The 14,703-nt window shown below is 33.1% G+C and overlaps 1 pseudogene; it reads right to left on the reverse strand.

Annotated features, from left to right (window-relative positions):
* Positions 1-504: 504 nt before the first annotated feature.
* LOC138305063 (uncharacterized) lies at positions 505-3,547 on the reverse strand (annotated as a pseudogene).
* Between the last annotated feature and the right edge of the window lie 11,156 nt (positions 3,548-14,703).

The raw sequence follows: 14,703 nt of genomic DNA on the forward strand, positions 1-14,703 counted from the left end.
ACAATAATTGGTGTTTAATCGTGTGTATATAAATATATCTAATTAACACTAAATAAAATAAAATAATTTATTTTGCTTTTGGTGCATTTTTTTTATATTGAAGTAAAATTAGAAGCTCACACTTTTTATTGGTGGTAATGGTGTAAAGTAAGTAATTTTTGTAACTAAGGAAAAACACTTATTCGTTTGCTCCCTTTAAATAGAGAAAATCTTTAAGATTTTATCTGGACAAAATTACTAGCTATCAAGAGAATTGTACGATAATATCCTAAATAATGTTTTGTGCAACGCATTGTGCAGAAATCAATCAATGAAAATAAAAGATGAGATGTCAAATTTGTAAATATGATAATGAAATGCTATAATAATTAAGAGTATAAACGAATTTAAAAATCTTACATTGCATATGCATCGAATGCTTACAAATAAAAAATCACCCAAAAACAGAGACAAACAATGTGTGTCTGTATTCCAATAACATTTACCAAACAAGCAATGGCTAAGTGTCTTTCGAATTACTCATTTTACCTGACGATCAAAACGTTACCACCAGTCTTTTTAAACCCGGCAACGTTAAAACTATTCAACTGATATTAAGGAAAATCTTAGAAAGAATTTCAAGTATCCTTTATGAGACATTCCCTTGTCGAAGACCGCCATTTTCTTTTCATTTCTCTCTCTCTCTCTCTCTCTCTCTAACTTTTTAATAGTTATTCTTACGTATGTTAGACAGTTATGGACCTTACTTCATTGCAAGAGTTACTAAGCTAGTCATATTTTGACACACACGAATGCATGATTCTGTATACTACAATGGATGAACTGGTGATGTTCAACCCTCAGACCACATTCCATAAGGAAATTCTTTGTATTATCCACTTGGTAGTCGCTCTCTGAAACATCAGAATGGCCGCATGGTAAGCGGAACCAGTAAGTCACAGCATGATCGTACGCAGACTCGGGAAACTTGTTGTCACGTGGGTTATCCTTAACTTCCGGTTCGATGTAAATGAAACGCCCCGCCATCTTGTAAAACCCTTACTGCCTCTGAAATTATATCTTTTGTGTTATTTATGTTATGAGAGACTGGTTGGAGCAATGTTATTAGGTCATAGGTCTTACTCCAGTTTTGTGGCAGCTCTGTTACATCAGGAACATTGAAGTAGGACGTATTTTGTTTATCATACGATTTAGTGTTACAACGTTGTATGTTGGCAAGAGACATATCACAACCATGGACCACCTTTATTGGAAATTCTTCTGCAACTCTATTGGTTAAGTCGCCATGACTACAGCCGAGATCTAGAATTCGCCTTACCACACCTTCAAAATATATGAAAAACAATCGAAATAAGTATTATTGATATTTCATATTATGTCGTATTATGTCAATATTCAGAGATAACAAAATATTATTTCATATCATGGAAATAATATTATTTAGATCTGTGTACATCTTTCCAAACTAACGGAAAACGTTAATTCGATTAACTCATTCTGATTTCGATTATTAGTTCAGTTTTTATTATATCAAATAATTGTTCCAACTCGTGACCTTCGTTTTGTACAATTGTAGTCCTAACAACTTCCAGTGTCTGGTCTAAAACGAGAGCTTTCCACACCAAGGATCTGTGTTCTGCTGTATAGACTGCAAAACGTAGGTAAAACATTAATGGTAGTTTTTATTGGTTGTTAAGCTTTGTGGTCACAGATAAAGATTGCAACGAATTCCAGACAAAGTAAACTACATCCTAGTTACATACTTTTCATTTCATTGTATATATTTCTAAGTTATTTTCCCGACAACTTATCATTTAGAACTCTCATTTTTATCAAATTATTTGATCATTTTGACATTATATTTATATCATTGTGTCATATTTGAAATTTTGCTTGTTGCTTAACTTTCTTTTCGATATGGAAGCTTTTAATCAAGTTAAAGTTTATTATTTACTTTCACCATCAATCCTTGCGCATGCGTGCATGATACTGACAACATCCTCAAATTCGGGTGCAATTACGCATTCGTTGATGACGTCAATCAAATCGTCAGCATATTCCTCTGGAAAGTCCACCTCACCATTGCAACCGTAGTCCAATACACGTGACACCATAAGTGACTGGATCATGTATGAAACATAGCTGTAGGAAGGCAAGTTGGCAGAGGATGCATTATTTACGATTAAATAGTGCTCTTGTAAAATGGGCTTATGCTTACTGTAATCTAAGTGATTGGCTAACCCAGTACATGTTTGGGTACTGCATGTCAACTTATCTTCCTTTCGTGCGATTTACTTACTTCTCTCCGCGGACTGATATCTAAATTATTTATATCACGATTGTTAATCTTCGGGCATTTGTCTTCACATGGACATCGCGAAATTAGTCGCTGCGAAAGTTACATTATTTGAATATCAGTAGATCTTAAACTAAAAGATCCGGGTTTTTATTAAATGTTCAGACTTTAAACTGTTTCAAAGCTGTACATTTCAAAACACAATTTACTTCCAATTGTTTCAGTATTTGGTCATGCCTTTTGCATTCATTTATCGCCAATCATTTTGAAATAGACATCAAGGATCATGGTTTCTACAGTTTAATTACCATTCTGACAATGCATATGTTTTGTTTTCGAGAGTAGCTTACAGCATTGCATTCTATCTGATTAAACCTTATCTCCTCGGGTCATTTACATACATATCAACCATTACAGACACCAAACAATAGCATTGACGTCCATAATTTAACAGTTATTTAATTTATTCTGAGTTTTACATTTTGTGTAATCCGCGATTGAATAAAAAATTTCGGGTTCCGCTCGAACTGATACTAGACATTTTGGTTTTTAAATTCTCTGAAAGGTGTGTTGCTGAAGTTATGCGATAAAATTAACTTACAGCTGAATCCATTTCAGATTATACAATTTTAAAAAAAATCTTTAAAGATGTTCTACCGCCGACAGAGCATAAAGATACTCATCATTTGAACAGTAATTAGTGTTTAATTGTGTACATGTATTTTTAATCAAGTCAAAAAATAGTATATTATAGTTTATTTTGATTTTGGTGCACGCGCAATCAGTACTTTACACCATATAGGACATAGTACCACGGGATGCAATTTATTATTTTTGATATTCTTATCTTGGAGTAAAATTAGAAGCTCAAACTTTCCAATGGTGGTAATAGTGTAAAGTAAGTAGCTTTTGTGACTTAATAAAAATACTAAATTGTCCGCTGTTTTTTTTGATAGACAAAAATACCATTTGTCAGCGGTGGAGCATCTTTAATTAAGTTCTTAGATACTATACATATTCATCAAAATAGTTCAATGATATATCATGCACTATTTCATCAACAGAATGCCTTCACCTTTGTTTGAGTCCCGTGCGGTGTACAAATTCCTGGAGTTTGACTGTGTAGTTCCCATTCCGAATACTATCAAACAGTCCAAGATCATCATACCATTTTAGGCTAGATTGTAGCAGCCTGTCCTTCTTTGCATCTCTAAGACATTTTCTGTAAAGTTGTCTACCTGTCAAAGCCATTTCTGCCGCCAGGGTGAAAAGCGATTAATGTTACACTTGTCATAAAGCAAATCAAAAACACTATTTTCATGAAACAACATTTCAATGAAATGTTATATAGGCATATACAAGACTTTCGATTATTCTATTAACTATTGTTGTCATAAATGTATATCTAAACAGCAAAAAGAAAGAAAATTTTATAATGAAAATGCCAGAATACAGCAGAAAAAGAGTGAAAAGTTAAAACGATACCACTACTTCCTTTGTCAAGCTAATTCAACAGCACTCTGGCATGAATACTATTTACTCTGTCGAACCCGTGGTCATCAGCATGCTTTTAAGTGCGGAAGACGGAAACGGAAACACATGCACATATATATCTCTATATTAAGCAAATAATACACCTGTTATAGAACTCAAATTTCTTTAGGTAAACTCGTGCATATATACTAAGTATCCAACGCAGTTAGCATTGCGAACTACAAAATAGTGATATATCATAAAGTTACACGCGTAAAGTATAACAGACATGTTATGTACAAAATCGTTATCAAAACTGAAAATCTGGATAACAAGAACAAACTGTCAAATTCAATATTTGTTTAGATACTTAAATGGTCTTGTGAAACAGTACCGGGAAAATAAACCCATGGGTTTCAAGAAGTAAGTTCATCAATGCCATGAGTCATACATCATATTGTGGTTAAAATTTCGTCGTTGAACCTGCAACATGCGTTGAATTCCTCAGTTTGGTTTCTGCATTATCAGAAAGTGTTATTTGATGTTCCTTTCAAATTCTTTATATTTACTATAGATATTAAGATCTTTTAATTCGGTCAACATAATGTCACAGCATTTTGATAAAATACTTTAAAAAAATGTCTAGAACTAAGCTTTTAATATTAATTTAATTTCAAATAAACGGTTAACACCATATCGACCTCAACAAAAAGGAAATCTTTAGAAGATCATTTGAAAATGGCAGACAAAAACAAACAAAAACAATACAAAAATAATAAAAGAAAGAATTTAAAAAAAAATGTAGAAATTTAAAAACACATCTTGATACCAAATTCTCCCAGAATGCGGGGATCGTAATCAACCACATTGTACCGAAATGCATTTATCCTGTTATTGAAAACCATCCTGTTAATATCCTAAGATCAAAGATTTCATCAAACACTTGGACATGAAGTACATGTTACATAAGACATACCCAATACCATTAAAACATCACAAAGATTACCTACAAGAAAGCTTGACACTTTGATCAAAAGATGAAGAGCTTAGAATAATGTCTGATATATTTAAGAGTTTAATTCGTATTTTTTTGCATATCATAGAGAAAATGAAATATCAAGCAACAGACAAAAGGTCAAGTGCTTACTTATTGATTTTTGAAATATAAGCAAAGTTATTTGTTTTTAATTATATATATATATAAATAACAAAGAAACACATGGATGTGGCGCAGTGGTAGAAGGCGCAGCTATGTTTGGCTAGACGATTGGGTACCGTAGATCGTGAGTTCGAGGCCCGGATGGGGCACGAGTCAATAAATTGTCATGCTTTGTTAAATTGTGTTTCGTTGATATTTTATATAATACATACAGATAACAAAAAATGTTCTTTTTGATATTTTCATCGAAATTCATGTTGTTGTTAATATTTGAAGACAATGACGCAAAAAGAAAATCTTTTAAAAAATATTTCTAAAAAAAGTTTTCACATGAAGCAACTCTATTTGACTAATCGTAAAATGTATGAAAAATGTGTTTAATGCCATTTCTCCACTGTAATGCACAAAAAAATAATCTTTCTTTCAGAACTCGAATATCAATTTTATTTTATGGTGATAAAGCTTTAGAAGTCTAGTATTTTCCAATTAATCTTTGTTTACAAGCACCTATTTTTATTCCATGTGTCTAATATCCAGCGTCTAAGAATTAATCTACAAAGGATCATCTCTAACGATTTGACATATTCGTGATTGATTTCACAAATTAAGTAATCAGAAATCGTGTTAAAAGAGAATTAGATTCCTTTATCATCTGGACACCCTACCTGTGAATGCACTCCATGTCTGCGTACTAAGTCTGCCTCGATCCAACGATCGCATTTTCTCTTTAATGCTGACGGTGGGAGATATGCAATCTATCCTGGAACTGATTTCACTAAAACCTGATTAATATATTGTATGTATAGTAATACTTATGGGGCAAGGAAGTAATTCTAACCGTGTAGGCACAACCTATTGTTGAATTTCCAAGGCAGTCCGCCGCTTTATCAAAACACTCATCAAATAAGCCAGGTGATATAGGATACGTTAAAAAAAGGCAAAGAAAAAAACAAATCTTTTCTACACTCATAATAGACACACCGTCAAGGTATTTTAACAGTTTTACATTGTATCCTTTTACACTTTCGTTTGTAATATTACACAGATATCAGTTTTTAATATATATGACCCATTTTTCTATATCGGAATAAGAAAAAGAAAGCTATTGAAACTATCTTTTATCGTGTGGCAGATAGTTCACCTTTCCGTTTTATTGCAAAAGGAGGAGTATGACTTTGGGCGGTTTTACGAGTACTCCGTGACTAAGTAAAATATTTGCATGGAGATACCTTAGGTCAGCTGCATATTGTATGCTAATCAGAATATTCGATTTTTTCAAAGGTCAAATGGTAAAAAGTAACATTTTCATTGTTTAGTATCTAATTAATTTAAAAGATCAAATATATAATCTTTTTTGCAGTTTTTGCCTTCAAATCTTGGGTTTGTGAAGTTCCGTTCAAAAAAAAACGAAGAAAAATACTTATTAAAGGTAGGTTAAAGTGACCTAGTTAAGTATTTGTTCTATTTTAGCATAAAAAACTTTGCTGAAAACTAAGATTTCTCAACGATTTGATAGTTTGGGATTTGGTGTTTAGTACTGCATGTGGATCTGTATATAAACGTTATCGCAAAAATATAAAGGAGGGGTATAACGTTTTTGAATGCACCAATATATTAAGCCCATTTTTATTTAGTTTCTACAATTATAGCTTTTGCTCTCACGTTCTAGGCAACACTTCAAATATGAAATTATTGCCATTACATTACAGTTGTCCTAAATATAATTATGTAAATCTTTATTTCATTTGCATATGGATTTCTAATCATATCTTTACTTCCACTTCTTTACATAAGTATATGAAACCCAGAGTGTATAACACCACCATTGAGGGATCAGTTGTCAATCAAATAGTCCACGTATTAACACGTGACTTTACATTTTGTATTGTTTATGACATTGAATAGATACACGTGCACGTGCGAGCACGAGGCTAGCTATATACGATCGTCATTTGTCAATCAAAAACCTCATCAAGATAATTTGAGTTGTTGAACATTAAAAACTTTATATGGAATCAATAATTGATTCTATTTTAGTCATTCTTATTCTAAAATGATTAAATAGTTGCGTATATTTCATATAATTTGAATATATATTAAAGATCAAACAACATTTTTCTTTTTAGAAAAACATATCTGTAATGAACCATTTTTTTAAAACCGCAGCTTAAAGCTTAATATAAGAGGTTGAAAGCTTTAGTACACAACGGACGCCAAACTGATTTGTTCAATAAAACATACAGTCTAAAAATAGTGCAGTTAATTAGTTATCATGGTTCTGAATCAAAGTAAGTCATCTTTAAAAATATCAAAGATCTTCAAAAAGAAATGTACGCAAACATCACTTCAACTATATGCAAATATATGAGATTTGTCTTAGCAGATATTCCTCAATTATTAATCAGCTTTGTTGCACGTCCGTTTGGGCGCACGAGGCTTGTCTACATGCTGATTTGTGATCGATGAATTATGGGCCCAATTAAAAAAAAAATATCTTTCATATTATAAAAAGAAATAACCATACTTATCGGTGCATAGTTTTTTCATTTATCTTAAATCAGAAATTAACAAATATGATTGAATGTGTTTCTGCTCCTGTTTGATACTGAACTTAATCGAAATTATACCGTTACTTAATATGACGATAAAAGTTTTTTTTAATTAGCTGCAATATAAAAAATGAAAATCTGTTTGAAGCGGTATCCGTCAATATTATCTATAAGTGCCAATGGATTAATAAAATTGGTTCCCTTGTGAATTGATTAAACGTAGCGATAGTGCGATCTAATGTACACTCTATACCACTACAAACATTCATTTAGTGTTAAATATCAAAACTGTAATTAAATGTAGGGCAAGAATCCGTTAATGGGTTAGTGATAAAGTCAGGGTTTGTCGATGAAGTAATTGAAACTTTGTAAATAGGCTCTGTGTACTTTAGCGAGTACAACGTCATATTTTAATTTCCCATGACGGCCGCAACTATAAAGGCATCGACACATCCTTTTATATTGTCGTCAATTCTCTTTATATATATTAGAATGGACTTGAAGGCAGCACATTGGGCTATAAGACGTCACATATTAATAGTGCAAAACGATAATAGTCAATAAATTATCATATGAGATTGGATATTACTTTACCCATGATATATTTATCGGCGAGAAAGTTTTTTTTATTGAATGCTTACCTTTTACCACGATTTCCTTTTGGAACCCTCAACGTCATGTTTAAATTCCCTTTGAAGAGCATTGAAAAGCAATCAAAGAAATTCTATTAATGTCGCCCGTTTGTTTTATACTTACTCTTTTGGATAAAATCTCGCGGGTTAAAATGACACATGTTACTGTAAACTTATTAAATTACGCGGATGTAAAATTTAGCGATTTACTGCTTGGAAGTTATTCGCTGGGCCTAATTTTCACAAACTATATTTATGCCATATGAAAGCGCCATTTATACCACATTTTGCCCATCGATACAAATTGCAACAGGAAAACAAGAAAATGCCTTGTGTGTCATTTGTACAAGCCTTTTACATGACAGTTGAATAATAATAATAGTAGATTACCCATTCTCAATGGTTTGGCGATGCTTTAATGCAGTCAATTTACCCATCTGTTTTATTAGTATCATTTGAACGAGCGTTCATTTGAATATCACAGTCATAATATTTTGCATTTAATTACGTCCATTAAAATTTAGGTTTCCTGATATTTCAACTAAATTATAATGATGCCCATATTGCATGATTGTAAAAGGAAATGTAAAACTATACTTTAAATCTTTTTTTTCCCGAAATAAAGTCTTTCGAAACTTCTCCCTTGACACGCCTCGCTTTTGGCCTTAAGTTGAGCGTTCGTGTTAGTGAGGGGAGGCAACTTTTGATTCTATTTCCTAACCTATATACACCTTAGTCTATACAAATGATTGATTCTGCTCCCGCCTCACGTTCAACACGTTCACAGGAAAGGAAACGACTGATTCGCTCACTGTCACTATAATGTGACCGGGATGTGTGCATTGTACTTTCTAGTGTCTCTGGCAGTATGCTTCGTTATAAAGTAATATATTTACATATGCCCTTATATAGTCAACGGAAGGGGAGTTGCGTTCAAATTAGCGTAATCGCAATGACGTATGAATACAAACGCAGTGCAGGTTCGGACTACTTCTACTTCTAGTTCACGCCTCGATAAGATTTTGTGTCATAAGTTGACGGATTTCAAATTAACAATAAAGAGTTTTTATAAGATTCAATTAAATATGTATTTGACATCGAAACAGAGATGTGTTCAAGCATTGTAACGGTAATAAACAACAAAATGAATCGGTGGTCAGGGCTACAACCGGGGCGGAGGAGCTTATCTCAGGAATGTTCGGGAAATTCCACAGTTACGTCAGTATGTGTGTACGGTCACTCATCTCGTCTAAACATACAGAACATCTGATTGTCGGAGAACAAATCTGAAAACATCTAAGCGAACAATAGGTAAACAGGTCATGTACAGGATTTCAGAAAAATAACCATTACAGGTAGCCTATCCAAAACAGTATAATCAGCTTTCCCCCTGTCTTTGCATTCAAAATATGCCTGCACACACGTAAATGCAAACACATGTATATCCTCCGTACTATAAAATAAAAGTCATGACTATGAAGAATTTAGTCTATATATCGCGTTGGTAGACCGATACATACATGACAAACATTCAGTAGCTCAACGGTCATACCATCAATAGGCTATAACACAGTAACTTTCCTCGGTTGATAATCAAATATGGCGGCTCGCTCCACTTCGGACCGCATCACTACCCTGACAACGATACATACCGGTAGTCGTTCCGCCTCGGTTATCTCAATTTTTATTCGAAATATACATCATTGATATATGATAAATTTAAAAAAAAAAAAAAAAAAAAAAAACATATTTTAAAAAATAATTGAAAGCTGTCATTGATATACTTCAAACCAAACTGCAGCTATATCATTCAACAATCGGAACTATATCTTCGGTCATCCTGACTACCGTAGTTACCCAGGTTAGCAACCAATATCGTTTGAAATTTGATCACGAACATGTAAAAATAAACTTATTTATGTAAATATATAGATTGAACAGTGTTTTGGTTGCGTTAAAGGTGGTATGAACGTAATGGGATACAGACATATTCTACACGCAATCAAAACACTGTTCAATCTCTATATGAAATGGACAAGAATTTCCACAAATAGACACAACACGGATAAATCGCATCCTTCCATAATATACCGACATTCACATACGCAGCGCTCTCTATACAACTTTAAATGAACTTGGTATTTAGAGTCACCACATATCACGGAAAAATACCTAGGTATTATATGAGAAACACATATACGATTTAGGAGAGTTGAGCTCAATCGAAACTATGAATTGATAAAGCTTCCTTTCGATTGATCGATAATCTTTCTAGTTTTCTTCAAAAACAAAGAAGTTTTCTGCTTACTGGTAATATTGCAAAAAAAAATTATAATAATAACATTTTGGCACACTTTCAACACCAGGTTCTTGATGTGCCGAATACTATATCTGTATAATTGTTTAAGGGGAAAAATCAGTGAGGCTAATTCTGTTACATAGCCACGGAGCAATTTATGGCATAAATTTACATGTATTGTTCTACATTCCTTATGAAACATATTACAAAAATATTGACAAAGTCCACATTTGCCATGCAAGTTAAACAAATGCAATACATAACCACCGATGATTTGATTACATTGGATTTTAAGACAGGAGCATGCACCTAATTTAGGTTTGAATGATGCTGTTCAATTCTATATCACCTTTCTGACCTAGACCTTGTCTCGTCAGACATTCAGTAACAAGGCACTTAGCTGATTTGTTTTAAGTGAACATATTTCCGTGTCACTCCGCGGTTATGCGAACCTTTTTGACCGTACTAACCCTGTAATGACATATACCGTTGCAAACTACTACTTGATCGCATTGACTAAACCCAGATACGTATCTTTCTGAAGACAACGGGATATTGCTTCTGTCGTACCCTACCATCACCTTTGTTGCTAAATGATTCTCTCCTTGTTCATCTTTTGTATGTACGTGAAAACCCGTTGACACATCATTGCGGCTCCATATCAAACAACGGAATTTGTCTCTTTTCCGGGGCCGTTCGCGTGTTCCGTGAAATCCGCTCTGGTGACTGTGCGACTGGAACACGCTATATATCGACAGTCGTACAGTTTCCGTAGCATGCACCGGTTTCTGTATTTGTCTCTTTGCGTCCTGTGTATTGTTTCCCTTACAATAAATCTGATTTCTTATGCTGTGTATTGACATCCTGTTTATGAAAATAAAAGTCAATAATGTTCACCGTTTGGACTGTTCGTATTTCTGTAAAACTGTTCGGTATTTTTTCTTCGTAATTTTGTAATTATAATTTATAAGTTATTAGCTGGCGAACATTAAATTAGATTAAGATAGAAATGCTTCAAAACTTCTCGCTTTAATAAAAGACAACGAAAGTCTAATGAAAGTGCATAAGTGCTTTACAGCGAAGTTTCTTATCAGTAAACGTGTATGGATGTGATACCAATATCAAAAGAAAGCTTTGTTTTTATTCTACGTCCTATCAATAACCAAGATCAATTAAAATTTGGAACGTTTATGAGGTGGAGAATAGCAGGACTACTCATAGAAACCCTATTGGCAAAAACACCATACCACTTCAGAATGTTTTGAATATTGTGTAGTGAAGTTTCAGTGCTATTAATATTTGTATTAAATGTCAAGTTTGAAGTAAATGTTTTACGAAAAAATGTCTTCATGGAATGATACATGTATCTATATTAAAACATAAACAATATATATTTCATTCAAAATCAATCTCATGCGATGACAAATGCGATGAACTTAAAGACATTAATACATCAGACAATTATGCGATGACTAAAGAAATTATTGGTGAAATGTGATATTTTAAATTACAAAAACATATGTCGTCCATTTTATGTATATAGCCTTTTCAGCCTTGTATTAGATTGCAGTTTGACATACGTATTGTATTTCAGTTATGTTCTCCATAGAACTATAAACAATTGAACTACGTATGTACTTTTACGGCAAATTATCTCTCTTTCTCTGCAATAGTTTTTCATGCGAAGTATTTCTTAGTAAACGATGCCAAAGCTGTATTCTGGGTTTGTTCGTGAATGTTGTATAAAATACGCCACCAATGATACAAGTATAGAACTCATCGCCGCCAGATGTAAATTATCCTCTAAATGCCATACTTTCATTTGGCAGATTAGCGGCTTATCAAATGGCTTGACTTAAGTACCAAACAGTTATCTCCAGATAATATGGATCAATTACCATCTTTATTTAAATGGTTAACTTTCTTAAGATACAAAACAAAGGTATTTGTAAAACTGTATTCAAACATAAGGGTATGTTGTCCTAACTGGTAGTAGTTGTGACAGATTCTAGATGCAGAAGTCATTTGAGAAATGATTTCATACAGCCAGCTGTCAATTTTTTTGGTTAAGTTTTATATTCGACAGTCATTACTAAATAAGTTTCAATATCTGGTTTATTCATATTGTTCAGTATGGGGTTCCAATGCACCTTAATGTAGGCGCTCGCAACCGGAAGGGAAAAGGGGACATGGTAAGCAAAATACAATATTTACGTCCTGAATTTATCATGTATGGTGGTGATGAGTTATGTGGTAGGGTATACGTAGGAGAAGAGATGAAACACAATTCATTAATATTTTAGTTACTTATTTTCTTTTAATTTATGTGCAACAAAGTTAATTTCTATTTACATGCTAGTATACAGCCAGCTGTTTTTTGGGGGTAAATATTTTCGAAATTTAACGGGACATTGATATAGTCGCGTAATATTGAGAAATTATTGGGAAAAAACATTTGCATACTGCTAAATTCAAAAATATTTTCGTTTTTAGTCAGATTCTCGAAAGCAACAATGCAGTCAACTGCAGACTTAAATATATAACAATTGTATTATTTCATTAGTCGGGATATGTTCATCCTTTTGGAAACAATTGAACTATTTACCGTGTCACACGTGTTTGGAATCTAATTCATAGTTCTTACCCCATCTCAGATATAAGCATCGTGTGGTTTAATTAACACCTAACGTTTAGTTTTAATTAAATCATACTGCCTACCGTTTGTTTTATTTCGCTATATATAGTACTCAGCTTGATAATAATCGTGTTTTTATTTCTCAAACATTAGATGTTTGATTATGACGTTGATTAAATGTTTATCATGGCTCGAGTTACACACGTGGCGTTTATTCTACAAATACGTAGGATGTATTATTATAAGACTGTTGCTATGGTGACATTCCTGACAGTTAACGGGGGCCGCAAATGCTTTATAAATACATATTTTCAGAGACAGAATCTATCGATTATGTGTGGTTATATCACAGGTCATCTGCGATTTAAAGACGAATTGGCAAAATCTTGTCTTTATGTAGTGGGACAGATCGATATGTCGATATTGTTATAGAGATATCTCGATTTTGTCTACGAATATTAAGATTGCGCGATATTTTAACGTTTATCCTACTGTTTGCACTATATAGAATGATACTTGTATGGTTTCTGAAATAACTGTTTAACTGTTAGCGTAAAATCAGAAATTTTGTTGATGCCTTGACGTCATGAGGTGGCATTGGATGGGCAGTCATGTAGAAAAACCTCCGACTGAATGCGAGGATTGCTTGAGATTATAAGACTCTGTCATATGTGGACATGAAGGATAGGGATATTTTACCCGAGGGTAACAAAATGTTGTAAAACCCGAGGCTTTCCGGAGGGATATACAGCATTTTTGTGATCCCCAGGGTATCCCTATCCTTCATATCCGTATATGAAAAAGATTTTTTTCCTCTCATAACACGACTTTTTATTGAAATATGACTACACTGCATTACTTTTTTTTAATTTTCCGCCATTTTGCAAGTCAGTTCTCTATACATGGAAATTGCGTGAGATTTTCGACGCAAATCACGTTGTTTGCATCTTTTAAAGTAAATCCAACCTAGTTTCTGAAAAATATTCAAATTGTACCTAGAAAATAGTAACTTAGTTGACGCTGTGAAGTCAGGAGGCTGAGCCCGAGACCATTCAGTTTTACACCCGTAGGTATGAAAGAAAGAGAATTATTGTATTCCAAATAACAATAATTTCGGTTGGATGTTATGTAATGTTATTGCAACAAAACATCAAAGAACACATTTATCTTTTGTATTAACCACAAAATATTTTTACATTCATATTTCTTATATTTGTATGATGTACATGTACCCTATGTGTTTTGTATATGCCAAGCTTAGAAAAGGTATAACAGTTTAGTTAAAACTGCCCAGAGTAAAATTTAACAAAATGTGTCTCCTTCTCAAATCATGTTTTAATTAAGCGATTGGTTTCTTTTAAATTTTTATAACCATGACAACCTTAATAGTTTAATATCCGAATAACTATTCTCGCAGAATTTGTCATTCCGAATGCATTACAAAACTATTTAAAAAAAAAACTAACAATCTTCATTCAACTGCAAACCACAGAGCTAATTTAACTCTAAATCGAAGTGTTAAGATATCTGTAACAGTTTTAGCTGGTGGGCGGTCGTAGTATCATGCAATTGGCACCAGCTAACACGTTATCGTCTGCTTTTCCTTACACAATTTTTTTCAAAAGCAAGAGCCTTAATGCTTAATGACATGGCACTAGTT

Source organism: Argopecten irradians, chromosome 12 (assembly GCF_041381155.1).
Source record: "Argopecten irradians isolate NY chromosome 12, Ai_NY, whole genome shotgun sequence".
NCBI lineage: Eukaryota > Metazoa > Mollusca > Bivalvia > Pectinida > Pectinidae > Argopecten > Argopecten irradians.